The sequence below is a fragment of the Cololabis saira genome, chromosome 4, assembly GCF_033807715.1.
Source record: "Cololabis saira isolate AMF1-May2022 chromosome 4, fColSai1.1, whole genome shotgun sequence".
Taxonomy (NCBI): domain Eukaryota; kingdom Metazoa; phylum Chordata; class Actinopteri; order Beloniformes; family Belonidae; genus Cololabis; species Cololabis saira.
Genome location: NC_084590.1, coordinates 51,642,973 through 51,665,606, shown reverse-complemented (window position 1 = coordinate 51,665,606; position 22,634 = coordinate 51,642,973). Strand labels below are relative to the sequence as shown.

At 47.5% G+C, this 22,634-nt stretch overlaps 1 protein-coding gene across 1 annotated transcript in view; it reads right to left on the bottom strand.

Annotated features, from left to right (window-relative positions):
• LOC133442608 (zinc finger protein 160-like) overlaps positions 1–22,634 on the bottom strand; it is a 137,424-nt gene that overhangs the window by 95,492 nt on the left and 19,298 nt on the right. The window lies entirely within an intron of this gene.

The window sequence follows — 22,634 nt, the reverse complement described above, 5'->3', positions numbered from 1 at the left end:
TGACCCGCCTGCTACTCCCCGAGACCTCCTGACCCGCCTGCTACGCCCCCAGACCGACCTCCTGACCCGCCTGCTACGCCCCGAGACCGACCTCCGGAACTGTCTCGGCGGTCGGCCCGGCCCCCTGAACTTTGGCCGTGTGTCGGCCTGGGACTCTGATACTCCGTTTGATGTTGTGCATTTGGGTTTTCTGTCTTTTGAGCCGTGACACGACCACTGGTGCTCGGTTGACTTTGTGCTTAAAGACTGTTCTGCTGTCAGTCGTCCCGGGTCATGGAATGGTTTCAAGAGCCAGTCCTGCAAAGGATAAGTAGAGTCTCCAAGAAGGAAATACCCAGCAGTCACTGTATATTCCTGATGTGACCTAGGAAGATGTTACTCCCACTGGCTAACTCCTGTGTATGTATTATATATGTAATCAACCATTGTCTTTGAGAGCTGAATTTTCAGGATCGATTCCTTGAATGCTTTGCTAAATTTGCCCCTTTTAACATTAATTGATATTTTGATGTTAAATCCACTGTTTTTGGCCATTTTTTTTACATTTAATAAATTTCAGTACCCTTTTACCTGAAGTCTCCATTAACACCAAACTTGGCACAATGAATTTTTTGGATTGTACTTGTCAAGCCTAACAGGTTATACAGGAATATATCATTTTTATATCATATTTATTAAAAAAAACAATACCAGTGTTAACAGTCCGTATGGGTATTTAGTAAAATGTATCATTAGAAACAAAAACCCCGTCAGATGTTAAAAAAAGTGATTTGAACGTAGAAAGTTTTGGTCCTTCACATCATGTCTGGCGTGCGCACATTTCTGAGGTTTTGTCCGTTGGCGACACTCACTGGTGATGCAGTGAAGTGCAGAATATGAGGAAACGTAGCGTCAAAAATAAGTTCACGACCACGTGAAGGACACGACAGTCCTGGACCTGGACCTGGACCTGGACCAGGACCTGGACCTGAACCTGGATCTGGACCTGGATCTGGAGCTGCAACAATCTCACAATCAACCACATGAACATATAAAGGTCGGAGCTCAAAGATGTAACCTGTCAATCACAATGTCAGCCTTGGTTCTGTTAGTAGAACCTCTTCTTTCTTCTTCCCTCTACAGCTGATGGAGGGACATCTGCAAACACTTCTTTATCTGCTCTCTTCTTTCTTCTTCCCTCTATAGCTGATGGTTGGTATCTCTGCAAACACTCCTTTATCTGCTCTCTTCTTTCTTCTTCCCTCTACAGCTGATGGTTGGTATCTCTGCAAACACTCCTTTATCTGCTCTCTTCTTTCTTCTTCCCTCTACAGCTGATGGAGGGATCTCTGCAAACACTCTTTCATCTCCTCTCTTCTTTCTTCTTCCCTCTACAGCTGATGGAGGGATCTCTGCAAACACTCATTTATATGCTTTCTTCTTCCTCTACAGCTGATGGAGGGATCTCTGCTAACACTCCTTTATCTGCTCTCTTCTTTCTTCTTTCTCTACAGCTGATGAAGGGATCTCTGCAAACACTCCTTTATCTGCTCTCTTCTTTCTTCTTCCCTCTACAGGTGGAGATGGTTTGCATGACCAGGACGGATGAGTCGTGTCGAGTTAAAGCAGAACCAGTTTGTGTGGACAGACTCTGACTGGACCGTGATGATGATGATGATGATGATGATGATGATGATGATGATGATGATGATGAAGATGAAGGAGATGATGATGATGAAGGAGATGTACATAGTTTCTGAATTCCAGAGTTTTACAAGCTTCTCATATATCCATTTATTTCATGTTAAGTCAAAAAGTGTTTATTGTCATTATATTATTGTAAAAAAAAAACAATACATCAAAATGTAGCCTTTAATTAGGGCCTGAGCACTTACAGTGCGAAGGCCCTATTGTATCTGTAGGAATTTTTCTTTCTTTCTTTCTTTCTTTCTTTCTTTCTTTCGATGAAAGGAGGGCCTTTTTTCCCCCTAAACGTGCCCCAAAAGTCACGTAAGCCCAAAGTCGTAAGCCCCACAATATGGTTTGACGTACATGCACGAAAATTGGTACACACCTGTATCATGTCGCCACTTAAAGAAAAGTCTCCCGGCACCATGGCCCAAATCCAAAAGGAAGTCAGTAATTTTGGCAAAATGTAGGCCATTACTTCGGCCATTAATGCGGCCCGAATTGTATGGTGTGTTATACATCAAAATGTGCGTCTCGATGCTGTGACAATGCGCATTACTTTTCTTAGTCAAGAGCGTTACCGTGGCGACGATTATCTTCATCTGATTGGTCGATATTTGATAGTTTCACCAAAAGTCACCAAATTTTGCATGCAAGCCAGGCCTGGCGATACATTTGATATTTCATGGTTTGCATTAATGGGCGTGGCCTAATGGCTCAACAGCGCCTCCTAGAATACTTTTCTTTACCATAACTTTTGAATGGGTGATAATGATTTGGGTTGTGTCATCGGACTCGGTATTGAGTCCTTCACTTTCATTGGCCTGAATTAGCCCCGCCCCTTCTTTTGATTGGTTGTCCCTATTTTCTGCTGTAACTTTTGGATGGTTTGACATAGGAAGTCGTGGGTGGTGTCATTTCTGATATGCTTATGGAGGGCGGTGGCCATGACTGCGAGGGCCCGTTCATCGCTGCTTGCCGCTTTAATTTCAACTTGAGTTTTGTTCCACATTGTTCCTCAAGCGCTTCGTCCAAAGTAGTACGGAGGAGGTTTCTACTACTAATGTACTGACGGATAAATGTCTGCGCTGCCGCGGCGGAGCTGCTCAGCAAAGCAGCCGTCTCGTCCACCGAGTCACATGACTCCCCCGGTGTTTTCTTTTTAATTACATGTTTCCATTTTCCTTTTGTTGTTGTCGTGTTTTCAGCTTCATCAGGTTTTTAAAGTTTCTCTCTGCGTCACTGATGAAGAGAGAGAGTGAAGAGATCCGTGGAAATAAAGTTTGTTCATGAAATACGAAACATCATCATAAAAAGCCAACACTCTGGCCATGCTCTTGAGTGAATCTTTGTGTGTTATTTCACGAACACGAAACATTTCATTTATAGAAAAACATTGTGTAAGTTAACTCTGAAATATAGTGAGTAGATTTCAAACAATCTCCCGTTGGTCCTGGACTATATTTGCAGAGCCAGCCCAAGATCATATAGTTTGAAACTTCATTAAAAATCCCAATAATTGAATCAGAGGGTCTGCAGATAATCCAGACGTGTTGTTGTCAAAGTTCTAATGTTTTTCCACGTGTAATTTGAATATCTAGGAATTAACTGGGTTTCTGCAGTAACTGCAATCAGAAGAGATCTGATTTTCATCACACGACACAATAATAGACAAAGAATGTAATAAATCTGAAAACACAAATATGCAGACTGGATGTTTGGATGTTCACGTGACTTTCAGCAGGTGGTTAGCATGTAAGGCAAGGCAAGTTTATTTGTACAGCACAATTCAACACAAGGTAATTCAAAGTGCTTTACATCAACATTAAAAGCGGTAAGACACAATTAAACAGTAAATAACAAATAAAATGAAATAAAATGATAAGAAAAGAGGTAAAATACTATTACCATTACCTATTACTATTTATTAAACGACACAGAGACAGGCTGGAATGCAGGAGGCTGGCAGGACGGAGTTCGGGGCGGCAGTAGCTCAGGTGGTAGAGCGGGTCGTCCAATGATCGGAAGGTCGGCGGTTCGAATCCCACTCTATCCCAGTTTGCTGTCGTAGTGTCCTTGGGTAAGACACCGTACCCACCTTGCCCCGTGTGAATGTGTATGAATGTTGGTGGTGGTCGGAGGGGCCGTTAGGCGCGATATGGCAGCCACGCTTCTGTCAGTCTGCCCCACAGGTAGCTGTGGCTACAATGTAGCTACCACCACTGGAGAGAATGTGTATGAATGAATAATGATTTCTGTAAAGCGCTCTGGGTGCCTAGAAGGGCGCTATATAAATCCAAGTCATTATTATTATTATTATTATTATTATTAGTTTGTTCCGGGAATGGTGGTGTGGTTCGTGGGTGTGTGCTGCTGCCTCTCGGGCCTGGAGGTTGGCTCCGGGGACGACCCCCGATCTAAGCCCCAGATCAGCTCGGCTCTCCTCCCCGCCAGCCTCCTTTTCTCCCGGTCCTCCGTTTCCGGGATCTCTCGGTCCGGTTCTGGGTCTGTCTGCCTCCGGGGACGACCCCCGCGGTCTCAGCGCCACTTGGCAGTGGATATAAGAACCGCGATCCTGGCGGGCCTCCCCGCGAGCCTCTGGTCCAGCTGGTCTGGGGTCTCTCGGCCTCCTCCACCGTCCCAAAGACCCCCTGGACCCCATGCTCAAATACCCAGCTCACCGGCCGAACACAGGGGTCTTCGGCGGATTTGTGTCCGGGAATGGTGCGCCGTCCTCGGCCTCGCTGGCTGACAGGTGCCCCCTCGTCCCTGGAGGAAAAATGTCAAAGATACTCCGATTTACACCAAACTTTATACAAGTATAGGCACATATAGGATGATGTTAAATATGGGGTATAGGCTTCCAGGACCTCACGGTTCCCCAGATATAGCCTAAAAAACTTTCTTTACACGTTATTACAAACCTATTTCATTGTGTTCCAAATGCTCCAAAACGTGCTCTAAACCACTTTCTGGAAGAACTTTCTCGGACGTGGCACTTAGTACTTTTCTCTGTTCGTGGTCCGCCTCCATGTTTGTTCTGAAGGACCCACGTGGTGCTCCCTCACGGTTCATAATACGAGTCCGAGACCACCAGGAGAGAGTTTAGAATATTCTGGAGGGTAGAATGGCGTCGTTTTTCCCGAGTCTTGTCCGTTAAATCGCTCGGGTCGGGACTTCCAGCCGAGGACCGGTGATCGGCGAACAAGTATCCGATAACGGTGCACCTTTCTCGGACTCGGTCGGCTGAAAGTCCCGGTCCTCGGCCCGGTTGTTATGAATTTTAGAGGACCTCCAGCGGGGTCTCTGGGACCCCAAAGACGCTCATCCATGGTTGTTTCACCTCTCCAGCACCTTCCAGGGCTGAGAAACCAGCTATCAGCCTGTGTGTGCAGGACCTCACAAACTGTCCAAAAACACCTTATTATGAACAATTTCCCAGTGTGTTTTATTGTCCTGACACATTTTCTTTACACTTTACTACAAACCTATTTCACTGTGTTTTAAATGCTCCGAAACTTGCTCTAAACCACTTTCTGGGAGGTTTCCGGATGTGGCACCCCGCCACCCGATAGACCAAAGGCCGACAAGGAAGAACCCGGAACCCAGGCCACCCGCAACCCCAAGAAGGGTGGAAAGAGGGCGGGAGGAAACCCCACCCAGCAAGGCCCCGCCCCTCCCAGCGAGGCCTTCCCCCTCCCAGCGGCGGCCGAGGGGACCTGCGGGCCCCCACGGCTACTGGAAGAGGCAGCCAGGGAACCCACAGCGGTGGACCGGGATCCGGGAGAACCCTGTCCTCACCATGTTCTTGTTCCAGTGGTAGTCCCGGATGCACCTCACCATGTTCTTGTTCAAGTGGAGGTCCAGGACGCACCTCACCATGTTCTTGTTCCAGTGGTGGTCCCGGACGCACCTCACCATGTTCTTGTTCCAGTGGTGGTCCCAGACGCACCTCACCATGTTCTTGTTCCAGTGGTGGTCCCAGACGCACCTCACCAGGTTCTTGTTCCAGTGGTGGTCCCAGACGCACCTCACCAGGTTCTTGTTCCAGTGGTGGTCCCAGACGCACCTCACCAGGTTCTTGTTCCAGTGGTGGTCCCAGACGCACCTCACCAGGTTCTTGTTCCAGTGGTGGTCCCGGACGCACCTCATCATGTTCTTGTTCCAGTGGTGGTCCCGGACGCACCTCACCATATTCTTGTTCTCAAGGAGGTACCGGACGCACCTCAGCCTGTCCCTGTTTCTCTGCCTGCACCTCAGCCGACACCCAGGCCTAGGACCCGGTGCCCCCCTCAATCAGCCCCTCAGACTCTTTGCCCCCCTCAGCCGGCCCCTCAGACTTTTTGCCCCCCTCAGCCGGCCCCGCGGACACTTTGTCCCCCTCAGCCGGCACCTCGGACTCTTTGCCCCCCTCAGCCCTCAGCCGGCCCCTCGGACTCTTTGCCCCCCGAAGCCGGCCCCTCGGGCTCTTTGTCCCCCGAAGCCAAGGTCCCTGCCACAGTCAATGGCCCAAGCCTCGGTCCCGAGGACGACCCCCTGAGCTCTGACTCTGCGTTGGCCTGGTGTGATAAACTGACTGGTTCAAGCTCGGTTGACCCGACACTGACCCGACCCTGAACCGAGGCACAACTCCAGGACAAGGGTTGAACTTACTGTTTGGAGGTCAAAAATAAATAAATGTAAGGTCAATCATGTCACTGGTTCATGTGTTGACTGGTACAGATACACGCGTGGCAAATGCAGAAGGGAGATGCCATGGCAGTGCCGGGATTGTGTGTGAGAGCTCAAATGTATCCACTCACTGCCACTCTAACACTGTACCCAGATAATGCTTTTTTATTATTTGTAAATATGTTTTGGTATTTTTTTATCAAAAAATCTCAGAAATAAAGGAAAAAAAAAGTTTATTGATCCCTTCCTTCCTGTTGATCCTTCCCACTGCATACAGCACATTGTCCAGTTTATGTCTTTGTGTGGCAGGTCGGGTGTTGCTCTGCTCCCCCCCCCCCACTCAATCGGCATCACCGGTGCTTGATTGTACATTGGCATCACCTGTTTAATCACTGCGTTCCTGCAGGGCGCATTCTCTCCATGGCATTGACCTGGAAAGGCCCTGTGTCGGCGTGCTCCGGCTGTTTGGCGTGTTCTGTTCGCTTGGTGTGTCAACGTTGTGCAACGTTATGCATAGGCGGCCTTACCTATGTTTCAACCGTTTCAGTTGAAACGTGCCCCGGCCACCAGGGGGCCCCCAACTGACTGACAAAAAAATAAATGCGCAAGGAAGACACAATAATAAATCACTACCCGCCATTAAACTAACCAGCTAACATCCAAGAAAAATGAAACAAACATACCAGAGTGGTGCTGAAAAACGAAAATGAGCAGATATAAAAAAGAAAGCTGTGAGTAGTGTTACCGGCCAGCCCGGTCCCCTTTAAGGCGGTGTGTGTGTTCGGGTGTGTGTGTGTGAGACGTAGTGGGTGCAGGAGGGAGGGAGAGAGAGGGAGATGCAGGTGTGCGCGTGTGGAAGACCGGTACACGTGTTCAGTTACTTTTCAGTGTGTCCTCCGTTAGCTTTCAGTCGTCGGCCCTCACGTGTTTTGTTTGCTCTTTACAAGTTTGTAATAAATGTGCGACGTTGCACGGACAGTATTTTTCCTCCGTCCTTTTTTCCTTCACTTTCCCCGGACTCCTAGACAACCGCCGGTTACCAGCAACGAGCCAGAAACCGTATTTAAATACCAGCTCTCCCAACTACGGTTCGGAGATAGGACCGGTCTGTCGCAGCACCCTGGGGTGTCGTCTGACTGCTTCAGGGGTGTAGTCAAAAAATTACCTATTCTGACATTTCATATAAAGCCTAAATACGCGGCCATACGGGCGCCGTGTGGAAAGGCACCCTCGGTTTTGTGTCATTTCTGTATTTAAAACACGGCGCACCGAGCGTAAAGGCGCCGTCGACACACACACACACACGCACACACACACACACACACACAGGCTACACACACACACACGCGTTTGATTGTACTTTATTTCAGTTTTTACATTAATCAAACCCATCGAAGTCTCATCCTCTGTTTCTGCATTAAAGAGCTCTGCTAAATCAGCTGTGCCAGTCCGAATATCCTCGCACGTACGGTGCGCATCGCCGCGTACGTTACGGCGTAGGCTCTGCGTCGATTTAACGCAGAACCATAAATCATGCTTCACTTTGAACGGCCGGCGTGAAGCCGGCTGGAAAAGTCTCTTTAGGCAGTCTTTCTTTTAAAAATCACCATAGTTTCTGTCCATCAGCGTGGCAACCAAGCACAGCAGTGAACGATGACTTCTACTCTGGTGCAGTTATCGTGTTCAAGTTATTGATACAAAATAAATGGGACTTATGCATTTACAGTCAGAGCGATGCAGTGCGGTTTTTAATTATATTTTACTCTGGGGTGTCGTGAGATTTTATTCACTTTTGAAAGGTGTCATGACTGAAAAAAAGGTTGAGAAAGGCTGTTTTAGACAGATTATTAATAGGAAAGCAGTGAGAATGCACTTTTTTCCTTAAAATGCTCTCCTACACGGCTGATTTTGTGCCCGCCTCGTGCCCCCTCTGAATATTTGCTCTGGCGCTGACCCTGGGACTGGAAATTAAGAAAGGTAACAGTAGTCTTTCGAAAGTGACCTCTTTCTTTGGTCCAGCATCTGCACCGACTACAGCAGCGGCTGCCGCCCACTCTAATAACACCAACGCAGGCGTTTACTGCGTCCTTTCAGCTTATAATGCGTCACGGACGCAGGACACATAGCTGGCAAATATAGTAATAAATAGGGCCCCATATTAAATATTGAAACGGGCCCCCTGATGCCAAAGGCCGCCACTGACGTTATGGCACCTTATGGTGTAGCAACCGCCGTGATTTTGTTATTCTCAGTGTTGGCCGTGCCAGTTGGGTTGCAGCTGGAGGAAGTGTGGTGTCCCCTCTCTGCTGTTTTGCAGACTGGGACTGGATCGTGAGTTTTAAAGCTCTCTTTATCAGTAAGCATGCTCTTTTTTATTAATCTTTGTTGGCTATAGTAGCCCTATGCAAACAGCTGTTGCCCTCTGCTCTGTCCTGCTGTAGCTGCGGAATCTGCAGCAGATTTTTCTCTCCTCCTGCGCTCTGAGGAGGCACAGCTTATTGCTGAACATCACGGCCATCCAAGTTAAACATCCGTGGCCTCCAGCCTTGGTGCAGCCGCTCTGTTTTCACTCTGTCTTCCACGCCATTGTGTTGTTTCTGGTTGCGGCTCTCCACGCAGCATCAGACTGAAGCCCGACCGCAATTGTTGTGTTTCTTTGTTTGTTGGTTTATTTCTTTGTTTATTTTTGGTTAATTATTCATTTGCTTTCCGGTTCCTCCTTAGGTAAGCTGTTTAAAGCATTTTTCTTTCTGTTTATTTATTTTCTTTTTTTAGTCGCATCTGGTTATTTTGTTTAGTTTTATTTTGGTTACATTTCTGATTTTGTTTATTTAGCTATGGGTTGTCACCCATAGCTGCGTTATTATTTAAGTAAATTTAAGTATTTGTATTTACTTTAAAACAATTAATTTGTACTCTTCATTTTGATATATTGTTTTTTTTTTACAATAATATAATGACAATAAACACTTTTTGACTTAACATGAAATAAATGGATATATGAGAAGCTTGTAAAACTCTGGAATTCAAAAACTATATTCATCTTCATCATCATCATCATCATCATCATCATCATCATCTTCATCATCATCACGGTCCAGTCGGAGTCTGTCCACACAAACTGGTTCTGCTTTAACTCGACACGACTCATCCGTCCTGGTCATGCAAACCATCTCCACCTGTAGAGGGAAGAAGAAAGAAGAGAGCAGATAAAGGAGAGTTTGCAGAGATCCCTCCATCAGCTGTAGAGGGAAGAAGAAAGAAGAGAGCAGATAAAGGAGTGTCTGCAGAGATCCCCCCATCTCCTGTAGAGGAAGAAGAAAGAAGAGAATAGATAAGAGTGTTTGCAGAGATCCCTTGATCAGCTGTAGAGGAAGAAGAAAGAAGAGAGCAGATAAAGGAGTGTTTGCAGAGATCCCTCCATCAGCTGTAGAGGGAAGAAGAAAGAAGAGAGCAGATAAATGAGTGTTTGCAGAGATCCCTCCATCATCTGTAGAGGAAGAAGAAAGAAGAGAGCAGATAAAGGAGTGTTAGCAGAGATCCCTCCATCGGCTTTAGAGGGAAGAAGAAAGAAGAGGTTCTACTAACATAACCAAGGCTGACATTGTGATTGACAGGTTACATCTTTGAGCTCCGACCTTTATAGGTTCATGTGGTTGATTGTGAGATTGTTGCAGCTCCAGGTCCAGGTCCAGGTCCAGTTCCAGGACTGTCGTGTCCTTCACGTGGTCGTGAACTTATTGTTGACGTCATTTCCTCATATTCTGCACTTCACTGCATCACCAGTGAGTGTCGCCAACGGACAAAACCTCGAAAAAGTGCGTCCACCAGCCTTAATGTGTGAGTGAAAGACCGAAACTTTCTACGTTCAAATAACTTTTTGAACATCTGACAGGGTTTTTTTTTGCTATTGATGAATTTTACTAAATATCCATACAGACTGTTAACACTGTTATGATCTTTTTAATAAATATGATATGAAAAATGATATATTCCTGTACAATTAAGTTTTTTGACAAATCGTCCTCAAACCTGTTAGGCTTGACAAGTACAATCCAAAAAATTCATTGTGCCAAGTTTGGTGTTAATGGAGACTTTGGTTAAAGGGTACTGAAATTTATTAAATGTACAGAAATTGCCAAAAACAGTGGATTTAACATCATAATATCAAGAAATGTTAAAAGGGCAAATTTAGCAAAGCATTCAAGGAATCGATCCTGAAAGTTCAGCTCTCAAGGACAAATGGTTGATTACATATATAATACATACAGGAGTTAGCCAGTGGGAGGAACAACTTCCTAGCTCACATCAGGAATACACAGTGACTGCTGGGTATTTCCTTCTTGGAGACTCTACTTATCCTTTGCAGGACTGGCTCTTGAAACCATTCCATGACCCTGGACGACTGACAGCAGAACAGTCTTTAAGCACAAAGTCAACCGAGCACCAGTGGTCGTGTCACGGCTCAAAAGACAGACAACCCCAATGCACAACATCAAACGGAGTATCAGAGTCGCAGGCCGACACTAGGCCAAAGTTCCAGGGGCCGTCCTTGGGGCCGGGCCGACCTCCGAGACAGTTCCGTAGGCCGCCCTCGGGGCGTAGCAGGCGGGTCAGGAGATCTGGGGGCGTAGCAGGCGGGTCAGGAGGTCTGGGGGCGTAGCAGGCGGGTCAGGAGGTCGGTCTGGGGGCGTAGCAGGCGGGTCAGGAGATCTCGGGGCGTAGCAGGCGGGTCAGGAGGTCTGGGGGCGTAGCAGGCGGGTCAGGAGGTCGGTCTGGGGGTGTAGCAGGCGGGTCAGGAGATCTCGGGGCGTAGCAGGCGGGTCAGGAGGTCTGGGGGCGTAGCAGGCGGGTCAGGAGGTCTGGGGGTGTAGCAGGCGGGTCAGGAGGTCTGGGGGCGTAGCAGGCGGGTCAGGAGGTCTCGGGGCGTAGCAGGCGGGTCAGGAGGTCGGTCTGGGGGCGTAGCAGGCGGGTCAGGAGGTCGGTCTGGGGGCGTAGCAGGCGGGTCAGGAGGTCGGTCTGCGGGCGTAGCAGGCGGGTCAGGAGGTCGGTCTGGGGGCGTAGCAGGCGGGTCAGGAGGTCTGGGGGCGTAGCAGGCGGGTCAGGAGGTCTGGGGGCGTAGCAGGCGGACCAGGAGGTCTGGGGACGTAGCAGGCGGGTCAGGAGGTCTGGGGGCGTAACAGGCGGGTCAGGAGGTCTGGGGGCGTAGCAGGCGGGTCAGGAGGTCGGTCTCGGGGTGTAGCAGGCGGGTCAGGAGGTCTCGGGGTGTAGCAGGTGGGTCAGGAGGTCTGGGGACGTAGCAGGCGGGTCAGGAGGTCTGGGGGCGTAGCAGGCGGGTCAGGAGGTCGGTCTGGGGGCATAGCAGGCGGGTCAGGAGGTCTCGGGGCATAGCAGGCGGGTCAGGAGGTCTGGGGACGTAGCAGGCGGGTCAGGAGGTCTGGGGACGTAGCAGGCGGGTCAGGAGGTCGGTCTGGGGGCGTAGCAGGCGGGTCAGGAGGTCTGGGGGCGTAGCAGGTGGGTCAGGAGGTCTCGGGGCGTAGCAAGCGGGTCAGGATCACCGCTGGAGCAGGAACAGGAACAGGGGGCGATGCGTCCAGGACCACCGCTGGAGCAGGAACAGGGGGCGATGCGTCCAGGACCACCGCTGGAACAGGAACAGGGGGCGATGCGTCCAGGACCACCGCTGGAGCAGGAACAGGGGGCGATGCGTCCAGGACCACCGCTAGAGCAGGAACAGGGGGCGATGCGTCCAGGACCAACGCTAGAGCAGGAACAGGGGGCGATGCGTCCAGGACCACCGCTGGAACAGGAACAGGGGGCGATGCGTCCAGGACCACCGCTGGAGCAGGAACAGGGGGCGATGCGTCCAGGACCACCGCCGGAGCCGGAACAGGGGGCGATGCGTCCAGGACCACCGCTAGAGCCGGAACAGGGGGCAATGCATCCAGGACCACCGCTAGAGCAGGAGCAGGGGGCGATGCGTCCAGGACCACCACTGGAGCAGGAACAGGGGGTGATGCGTCCAGGACCAGCGCCGGAGCCGGAACAGGCTGGGACTGCCGCCGCCATCTTTTCTCCTGAAGATGGAGACTCCTGGGCCCATTTCGTGCCAGGCGTGTTCCCCAGAAAGAGGGAAGAGACTGGGGTGGGTCCGGGACCACCTCGGGAACAGCAACAGGCTGGGGCTGGCGGCATGTCCCTGTCCCCTTCAACATACCGTGGTAGGACGCCACTTGGTCACCGTAAAAGAGCTCCCACAGATCCACGTTCTTTCCTGGTGGGTCCATGCTGGCTGGGTTCAGACTTTTGGCCAGATTGTACTGTCACGGCTCAAAAGACAGAGAACCCAAATGAACAACATCAAACGGAGTATCAGAGTCCAAGAGGCTTTAATCAGGTCAGAGGTAGGCAGGAGTCAAAAACCGGGAAGACAGGCAGATCAGGCAGACAAATCCAAAGGGGCAGGCAAAAATCCAAAAACCGTGAATCAGACAAAGTCACGGGCAGGCAGGCAGAAACAGACAGAATCAGGAATGCTGGAAAGCTAGGCATGAACGCTAGACAATCTGGCAACTGGCATGTGGAAATGGGCCGGTATATAAAGGGAAACTGATGATCATGGGAACCAGGTGTGCAGATGGGCGGGGAAGCACAGGTGATGGGAAAGAGAAGATGTCTGGCTGATGAGGGTGGCAGGATCTGGAACAGGAGAGTGATCATGGAAAAAACCTATCCCCAACTGGGAAACCATGACAGGTTGTAGAAGATGAATTCAGCAGGTTTCCTTCTGTGATGTCCGACTGGTGAAATGAATGGTGATGACTTCCTGTCCACTACATAATCTGTGTGAAAGTCATGGAAAGACGTATGAAACATCATAGGATGAACCTGCAGCAGCAACACTTCAGCCAGTGGTGGCAGTGGCTCGGGGTGGAAAGGAGGAAGAGATGTTAGAGATGTGCTAATGCAGTATTTGTGGAATAGTTAATGCTATAGTTAGATTACATTCTGTATCTCAGAATGGTGTAACAATAAATGTGTGCTTTTTGCAGATATATGGATTTTGTCCATCCATCCATCTTCATCCACTTGATGTGGGACTGGTTAGCGGGGGCAGCAGTCTGAGCAGAGATGTCCAGACTTCCCTCACCCCACACATTTCCTCCAGCTCTTCTGGAGGGATCCAGAGACGTTCCCAGGTCAGCCAAAAGACATTCCCTCCGGTGTGTCCTGGCTCTTCTCCTGGTGGGACATGCCAGGAACACCTTCCCAGGAGGTGTCCAGGGGGCATCATATGTTAGTCTTTCAAGTTTTAGGTATGACGTTGTCTGATTATTTTGCTTTTTTTGCTATGCTGAGGTGTTTTTTGCAATTCCACACTTCATACTGATCACATCTTTAGAGTTTATCACTCGTGTGAATACGTTGGTGAGTCATTAGATTACCTGATGTGGTAAAAGCTGCTCCACACTGATCACACCTAAACGGTTTATCTCCAGTGTGAATACGTTGGTGAGTCATTAGATTACCTGATGTGGTAAAAGCTGCTCCACACTGATCACAAGTGAACGGTTTATCTCCAGTGTGAACACGTTGGTGAGTCCTTAGATTGCATTGTTGGGTAAAAGCTGCTCCACACTGATCACAAGTGAATGGTTTATCTCCAGTGTGAACACGTTGGTGAGTCCTTAGATTGCCTTGTTGGGTAAAAGCTGCTCCACACTGATCACATCTGAACGGTTTATCTCCAGTGTGAATACGTTGGTGAGTCATTAGATTACCTGATGTGGTAAAAGCTGCTCCACACTGATCACAAGTGAACGGTTTATCTCCAGTGTGAATACGTTGGTGAGTCCTTAGATCACTTGATGTGGTAAAAGCTGCTCCACACTGATCACAAGTGAACGGTTTATCTCCAGTGTGAATACGTTGGTGAATCTTTAGATGATCTTGTCTGGTAAAAGCTGCTCCACACTGATCACAAGTGAACGGTTTATCTCCAGTGTGAATACGTTGGTGAATCTTTAGTTTACTTTTAGTGATAAAAGCTGCTCCACACTGATCACAACTGAACGGTTTATCTCCAGTGTGAATCATCTTATGTTTTCTCAGACCTGATGAAGTGGTGAAGACTTTCTTGCAGTGATCACAACGATTACTTGTGGGTCTCTCTTTGCCTTTATGTTTCTGTAAGTACAGAGAAGAAGAATTAAATCATCTTGTTGGCCGACTCACAAAAGCTTTTCAGTTTCTATAAAGTGCTGTCTGTCTCAGTGCTGTTATTGACAGCCAGAAACCTTCAGATGAAACATCTCAGTACGTCAAATCAAAAGTGTAAATGGTTAAAGCTACTAACACGAAAACCATCAAAATAGTTAATTAATAGGGATGGGTATTGATAAGATCTTCCAACCATTTTTCATTCAAGCAATGTTGAGAGCATGCATGCTGAGCTGTCTTGGATGATGAGGATCGACTAGCATGCAGAATTATTATTTTTTTGAAAAATATCTGTATATTACGCAAACCTGGCTTATTGTTTATGCAACTTCTACCAACAAATAATAGACACAGCTATGATACCAGACTGGCCCTAGCTAATCACTTTTCTCTGCCTATGCCCAGAACCAATGCTTTGAAAACAACAGTAATGTAAAGAGCAGTCACACACTGGAACCATCTCCCCCATGTATAGTTGCAATAAACAAGGTGTGGCGTTTTAAAAGGAGACTGAAGCAGCTGTGGTTCAGAAGGAATTCATGATCGGTCCTAGGTATATATTGTGATTATTGTGCAAATTGTAAGTATATTATAAATGTAATAGTAATTAAAGCTGCAAGCAGCGATGAACGGGCCCTCGCACTCACGGCCACCGGCCCCCATAAGCATATCAGAAATTACACCACCCACGACTCTCTATGTCAAACCATCCAAAAGTTATGGCAGAAAATAGGGACAACCAATCAGAAGAAGGGGCGGGGCTAATTCAGGCCAATGAAGGTCAATGACTCAATACAGAATCTGATGACACCACCCACAACTCTCTATGTCAAACCATTCAAAAGTTATGGCAGAGAAAAGTTTTCAAGGGGGCGCTGTTGAGCCGTTAGGCCACGCCCATTAATGCAAACCATTAAATACCAATTTTATCACCAGGCCTGCCTTGCATGCAAAATTTGGTGACTTTTGGAGAACTATCAAATATGGACCAATCAGATGAAGGATGGGCGCGCTTTTTGGTGTCTAGCGTCGCCACGGTAACATTTTTGAAAGAGAAAAGTAATGTGCGTAGTCGCAGGATGGAGACGCACATTTTGATGTATAACACACCTGGGTGCACGTTACGGTTCGGGCCGTATTAACTGTCGAAGGAATGGCATAAATTGCGCCAAAATTACGCGATTTTGAAATTGTTCAAAATGGCCGTACAGGTGTGTACCGATTTTCGTGCATGTACGTCAAACCGTATTGTGGGGCTTGAGGCACAAAGTTTTCTAGGGGGCGCTGTTGAGCCATTTTGCCACGCCCATTAATGCAAACCATTAAATATCACATTTTTCACCAGGCCTGGCTTGCCTGCAAAATTTGGTGACTTTTTGGGCACGTTTTTGGGAAAAAAGGCGTATGTAGAGCCTGTACCAATAGGCTATACTCAGGGCAACAGGGTTGGTTTTGTTTGGACGCGTGCTTCTCCTTGATGCAAACGCTCAGACTTAGGATCCGGGTCGGATATGCCAATCCATTTATTTTGTAATCAGCAGTAGTCAAAGCAAAAGTAATTTCAATATTTAAACTAAACATAAACTTATGACAGAACGCCACTCTCTGTCTTACACGTCTTGCACGGTTGCACGGTCAAAAACTGTTTGTCTTCCCCCTGTCGCACCTGAGTGCAATCACCACCCAGGTGGCTTATAATGGTTACCAGGACAACCATCCACCATGGCTGATTGACAGGCTAATCATGACGTAACAAAAAGCGGGTATGACAACTCGTATTCAGCTAAATAAATAAAACAATAAATCAAAGTATTTTGGCTCCAACACACCGGCCCCTAATTGAGAACTGCAGGAAGCCGTGAACAATTCAACTTAATATACACAATGGAGCCAATATTCATAAAGAAAACTCAAAACAAAACAATCCTCTCATAGAGGTTTAAGTGTCTGCTGCTTGAATCAAGCAGAGCTTGGTTACTGGTCTGTCCAGTGTACTGGTCCTGGTCTTCACACGTGCAGAACGCACCAGTCCTTTCCTATCCGGATAGGTCTCCAGGACTCTTCCTAGTAGCCAGGAACCACGTGGGGCTGTCACATCAGCGACCAATACAATATCCCCAGATATGAGACTTCTCCTTTCTTTGCTCCACCTCTGCCGCTCCTGCAGCAAAGGTAAGTACTCCCTCAGCCAGCGCTTCCAAAAAAGGTCAGCGATGTACTGGACCTGTCTCCATCTCCTTTTGAGGTAGAGGTCAGACTTCTCAAACAGTCCAGGTGGTAAAATTGGCGTCCTTTTCATGGTGAGAATGTGGTTGGGAGTGAGCGCTTCCAGGTCGTTGGGATCTCCAGAGAGCTTTGTTATGGGGCGATCATTAAGAATGGCTTCAACTTCGCACAGCACAGTTTGAAATACCTCATCATTTAAGGTTTGCTGGTGTAGAACAGATGTTAATGTCTGACGAATCATCCGTATGATGCGCTCCCATGCGCCTCCGTGATGTGACGCTGTTGGTGGGTTAAAGCTCCATTGAATTCCTTCCTCCAGGAATGTCTATGTCATCATCATCCTCATCATCATCATCATCAGAAGGTAGGTCCTGAAAATAGTCCAATTCATCCTTGAGCTTCCTGGTGAAGTTTCTGTCAATTTCCTTTTCCTTTCCGTCCCAGTTTCCCTTCCCCCCAAAGGGATCAACGCGGGAAACCTCAATGTAACGACCCCCTATGTAGTCTTTATTCTTCTTCTTTCCCACTTCTTCAGAGCGTAAATCTACATAGACGTAACCTGTTCTATTCCCACTTTCATTCTTGCCAATCCTGACTGCTACAGGCTTCAGCGGGGTCATGAATTCTCTGATTTGTTGCTTTTTAACACTGAACGGGATTCCTCTGAGCTTCACTGTGAAACCTGTCGTCGGCCCCGTCTCCTGTTTGGCCGTTTTCTTCACTTTGCTCTGCTTCTTATCAGCGGCAGGGTTAGTTTTTGAGATGGTTTCTCTGTCACTGCTCTCATAGGCACTATCCGGTTGCTGAACAGGATCGCCATCCTCTTTTTCATCATCACCGTCCTTCATCTCATCTGCCTCCTCTTTGGTGTCCTCTGATGACTTATTATTAAAGTCATGGTTGTACTGATTCTGTAGCAACTCCTCCAGGTGTGTTATGGAGGTCCTGTTGACACTAACACTTTCATGTTGCTCACTGTAGCTGGAAAGGGGACCATTAACGACCCACCCCAATAGGGTCTTAATGGCGTATGGCCCACTGCCACGACTGTTCACAACTTCCCACGGTTCAAGTAGTTTAGAGGCATTGGTACCAATCAGTAGCCCCTTTCACACAGAGATTCCGCAATATTGGTGTAAAGAAGTCCTGCCAATACGCCGCCTTTGTTGGTTCACACAGAACCATACAACGCCGGCATAACGCCGCTCCCGTCTGTAAATTCACACAGCATGCCGGCGTTCCGCAATCAGAGGCGTGACGACAGCGTCAGCGTCTAGTGGCATGCCGGCATGCCGGCTGTGTCATTCACACAGACCCCGTTTCGGCTCTGTGACTACCTCCGCTGCCGGCTTATTGGTGGGGCCACTTGGCCCCCCCATTCCGCCTCCGTGACTTTCACACAGAACAGCGAGGCGGCTTAAAGGCGCAACGTTCCCGCCTCGAACTGGCTGTGTGAAAGGGGCTAATAGCTCAACGTCAGCTTGAATGCGTGGGAGAACAACCCCATTCAAATATGGCCACTTATCCAGCTCCTCTTCTTTAATCAGGTTTCTGGTTGTCACAGGCATTTTATTTTGGGTGTAAACCTTGGGCAGGCCGTAGAACTGTTCTCCAGTGAGGTTTGAGATTTCCAAGTCTGTTAAGATGTAGCTGGAGACAGATGCCTTTGGGCCCATGGTGAGAAGGCTGATTTTTGCTTTCCTCCCACTCAAATTCAATTTTTCCATTAGCGTTTCAGAACAAAATGTGTCTGTGCTGCCGGGATCAAGGAATGCATAAGTTTGAATTATTTTGTCCCCCATGCTGGACTTCACTTGTACAGGTAGGATGGACAGAATGCCATTGCTGTCACCGGCCCCTGTTTGTCCACAAGAGACTTGTGTGTTGCTCACTGATGGTTTCTTTGGCTGGTTTGTGTTGCTTGCTCTCTCTTTAAAGTCAATATGAAGAAGACTGGGATGTGTTTTATTGCACACTTTGCAAGTCAAACGTTTGTCACAATGTTTGCTCATGTGTCCACCACAAAGGCAGCCAAAACAGATTCCTTTTTGCTTTATAAAGGACACTTTGTCCCTGTGGGATTTCTTCTCCATCTGTGGACATTTATCTAGAGTGTGATGTTTTGAGCAGCATACACAAGCGGTGGTGGTGTGAGCAGATGTGTTACTTTGCTTGGGACTTTGTGGAGATCCGGTTTGGTTTTTAACTTCAGGTTGAGAGGTTTCAATAGTAGTGGCAAAACCGTCTCCCTTGTACATGGGCTTGCCTTGTGACTTCATTCCTTTGATCGGCCTTACTGTGCTTTGTGAGGTATTTTGGATGTCACCAAAGACTGGGTCCGACTGGATTTTGGCCTGGCGCTCAATGAAACTCACAATATCTGTGAATTGTGGTCGGCGGTGGAATCTTTCCATTATGCCACATGCAGACACTCTCCAGATATCTCTGAGCTTATAGGGAAGCTTTGAAATCACCGTTTTCATGTTGGTGGGCATGTCAAGTTCTCTCATATATTGTATTGTTTCCATGGCATTACAACACTGACGAAGGAAAAGTGAGTAAGCTTGAAGGGATTTGGGATCTTCAGATTTCAACACTGGCCACTGGAGCACCTTCTCCAGGTATGCTGCTGTGATCTTATAAGCATCTCCAAAGTGTTGCTCAAGGAGCAGTCTGGCCATGTCATAACCTCTGTCTGGTGGCATGAGTTGACAGCTGCGTACAAGCTCATTGGGCTGGCCCTTGGTGTACCTTTCCAAATAGTACAGACAATCACCTTTGTTGGTTGTGTTTCTTTCCACGCAGTGTATGAAGGCCCTGACAAAGGTTCTGAACTGTAATGGATCCCCATCAAAACATGGAATCTCCCTTGGTGGCAGTAAATGAGAGGTTTGCTGTTCCATTAGCATGGCTGTGATTTCATTTTGCTTTTGCAAAAGGTCACATACAGTTGAAGTTTCATTGGGTTGAGAAGAAATTTGAGGCTTTGTCACAGCATGGTTAAGGTAAGTAGTGGGTTCATTGGCCGGTGCTGCATTCCATGGTAAGTATTGTTGGTCAGATGGATTATTGGATGGTGGTGGTTGTTCTTGTCGAGGTGGTTGTTGCGTTTGTATGCAGGCTTGCTGCTGCAGTGGTTCTATTTGAGTTGGAGTAGGTGTTTGGATAGACGGTACGGATGGTACATACTCTCTGGCTAGGGGGTTGAATGAGACTGAAGGTTCTTTTGGTCTGGCTCCTTTCCTATAGTAGGAGTCCATTCCATCAGAGTGTGTCCGTGAAGGGGTTGGACTAGGAGATTGTAGAACTGCTATTTTGGCATTTGCAGCTGCCAGTTGTGCATCCATTTCCATTTTCTCCTTTTTCTTTCTTAACGTTTCCCTTTTTTGTGACATTTCCCTGTGCAGCCTTTCCTCCTCTTCCTCAATGGCATGCTTTTCTTGTAGTGCTGCAGCACGTATGGCTAGGGCAGCTCTCTCTGCCTCTGCCTGCCTGCGAGCTGATGAGGTGCTGGACCTGCTGGACCTGCTTGTTGCAGACCTGGTGTGACTTTGATGAGTGGATTTTCTGCTTTCAACATTTGAAATGCTGTCATTGGGACATATTTCATCCTCATCACTTTGCTGCACACTTTCGCTGCTTTTGGTCCATTCATTCACCTCCTCAATGAATTCATTGACGTTTATCATTTTGGCTTGGAACCATATATCATGTTTTCTCTGTTCTTCTGGAGGGATTAGTGGCAACAGAGCATTCTGTGCATCTCTAGCAATCTTGCACAGGTTAAGATATTTCCTGAATTCCTCTTGAACTTCTTGTTTGCATCCTCTTCCTCTTTGCATTAACTCTCCAATTGTTTTCTGCAAGTGGGATGCTTTGGTGAACTTAGATTTTCTATCCTTTTGCAGTGAGTCAATTTTCTCCATTAAGGCCTTGGGGGTTAATTTTATCTTTCGTTTTGTGACAACCTGTGATCCAGTCTGTGATTCATGTTCACTGTGAGCACTGCGACCTGCTGTGGTCACATCGGACTGTTTTTCAGCCTCTGAAGGTTCAACCATTATTTGCATTGCATTACCACTAGAGCGCATAACGTGCGCGTCAGCCACGGAGGGCTCTCCATACACGTTTGGCTCAGTTTGAACCAGAACACCATTATCTGACTCATTTGGTTCATTTGGACCCAGAACACCATTATCTGAGTACATCTTTGCAATACAAAAAACCAACCAACAGTGTAAAATGTAAAACAGTCTTTGCCCTTCAGTAAAACCCACAGTTCATCACAGTTAAAACCAGCTTATTAAATCCAAGTCCTTGAAACCATAAAACCACCAATGCATTGGATTTTTACCAGAGCGCTCGTTTTTGAACCTTTTTTTTTTTTTTTTTTTTTTTTTTTCTAAGTACCCTTTGTGTGCACACAGTGTTTTACTATATGGCCATGTAACCAGCTGGTAGCGCGCTACATACCTTGATGTGTATGCATTTCTTCGGACCGGTCCACTTTGAGCTGGTGGAGGCTGCCAATGCCACGATCAAGCACCAGGATGCTGAGGTGATCCTCCAACTCCTCCGAACAGCGTGTAATCCCCCCGCTTGCCGCCGGGTAGAGGTGGTGATCCAGCCAGGCTATGCTCCAGGCTCTGCTCCGCGCAGCGGGTAATCCAACCACGACGCCGCCGGGTAGAGGTGGTGATCCAGGCTCCGCTCCGAGCAGCGCGTAATCCAACCGCTGTGCCGCCGGGTAGAGGCGATGATCCAGCCAGGCTCCGCTCCAGGCTCTGCTCCGCGCAGCGTGTAGACCCTCCGCGGTGCCGCCGGCAGCCCGGGTGGTGCGCTGCGCTGCGCTGTTGTCCTCCGAACGCCGCGTCTCAGCAGCGGCTGTGGCGTTGTCCTGCACACCTGATCCACTTCCAATGCAGGTTTTAAACTTTCAACTATAGTCCCTTCCAAACGAAGACTAAAGTTTCTTTGACAATAGTCCGTTCCAAACGAAGAGTAGAGTTTTTGACAATAGTCCGTTCCAAATGAAGACTAAAGTTTTTGACAATGTAGAGCCTGTACCAATAGGCTATACTCAGGGCAACAGGGTTGGTTTTGTTTGGACGCGTGCTTCTCATTGATGCAAACGCTCAGACTTAGGATCCGGGTCGGATATGCCAATCCATTTATTTTGTAATCAGCAGTAGTCAAAGCAAAAGTAATTTCAATATTTAAACTAAACATAAACTTATGACAGAACGCCACTCTCTGTCTTACACGTCTTGCACGGTTGCACGGTCAAAAACTGTTTGTCTTCCCCCTGTCGCACCTGAGTGCAATCACCACCCAGGTGGCTTATAATGGTTACCAGGACAACCATCCACCATGGCTGATTGACAGGCTAATCATGACGTAACAAAAAGCGGGTATGACAACTCGTATTCAGCTAAATAAATAAAACAATAAATCAAAGTATTTTGGCTCCAACAGCGTATATTATAGTGTATGAGTATATTATGATATGTAGTATATTTATACTACTATAAATAGAGGTATGGGTATATTATAAATTATAAAGTCGTTGCAAAATATTTTGCTCGAAAGTTGATACAGATCTGGTGATAGTAGCAAATATTGTTACTTAAGATGTGGATGGTGGGTTACTTAATCTTTTATTTTTACAAATTCTGCTTAACGATCCAGTTTTTATCGATTTGGGAAAAAAGAGACAACAAAAAGTTGATTAGCATCACCAATATAAAATAAATATTCTCCTGTAGAAATGAACAAATACAACATACATCATTCTCTGGCAATTCCAGGATTCCAAAATGATTCTAACAGAAAAAAAAATAAAAATAAAA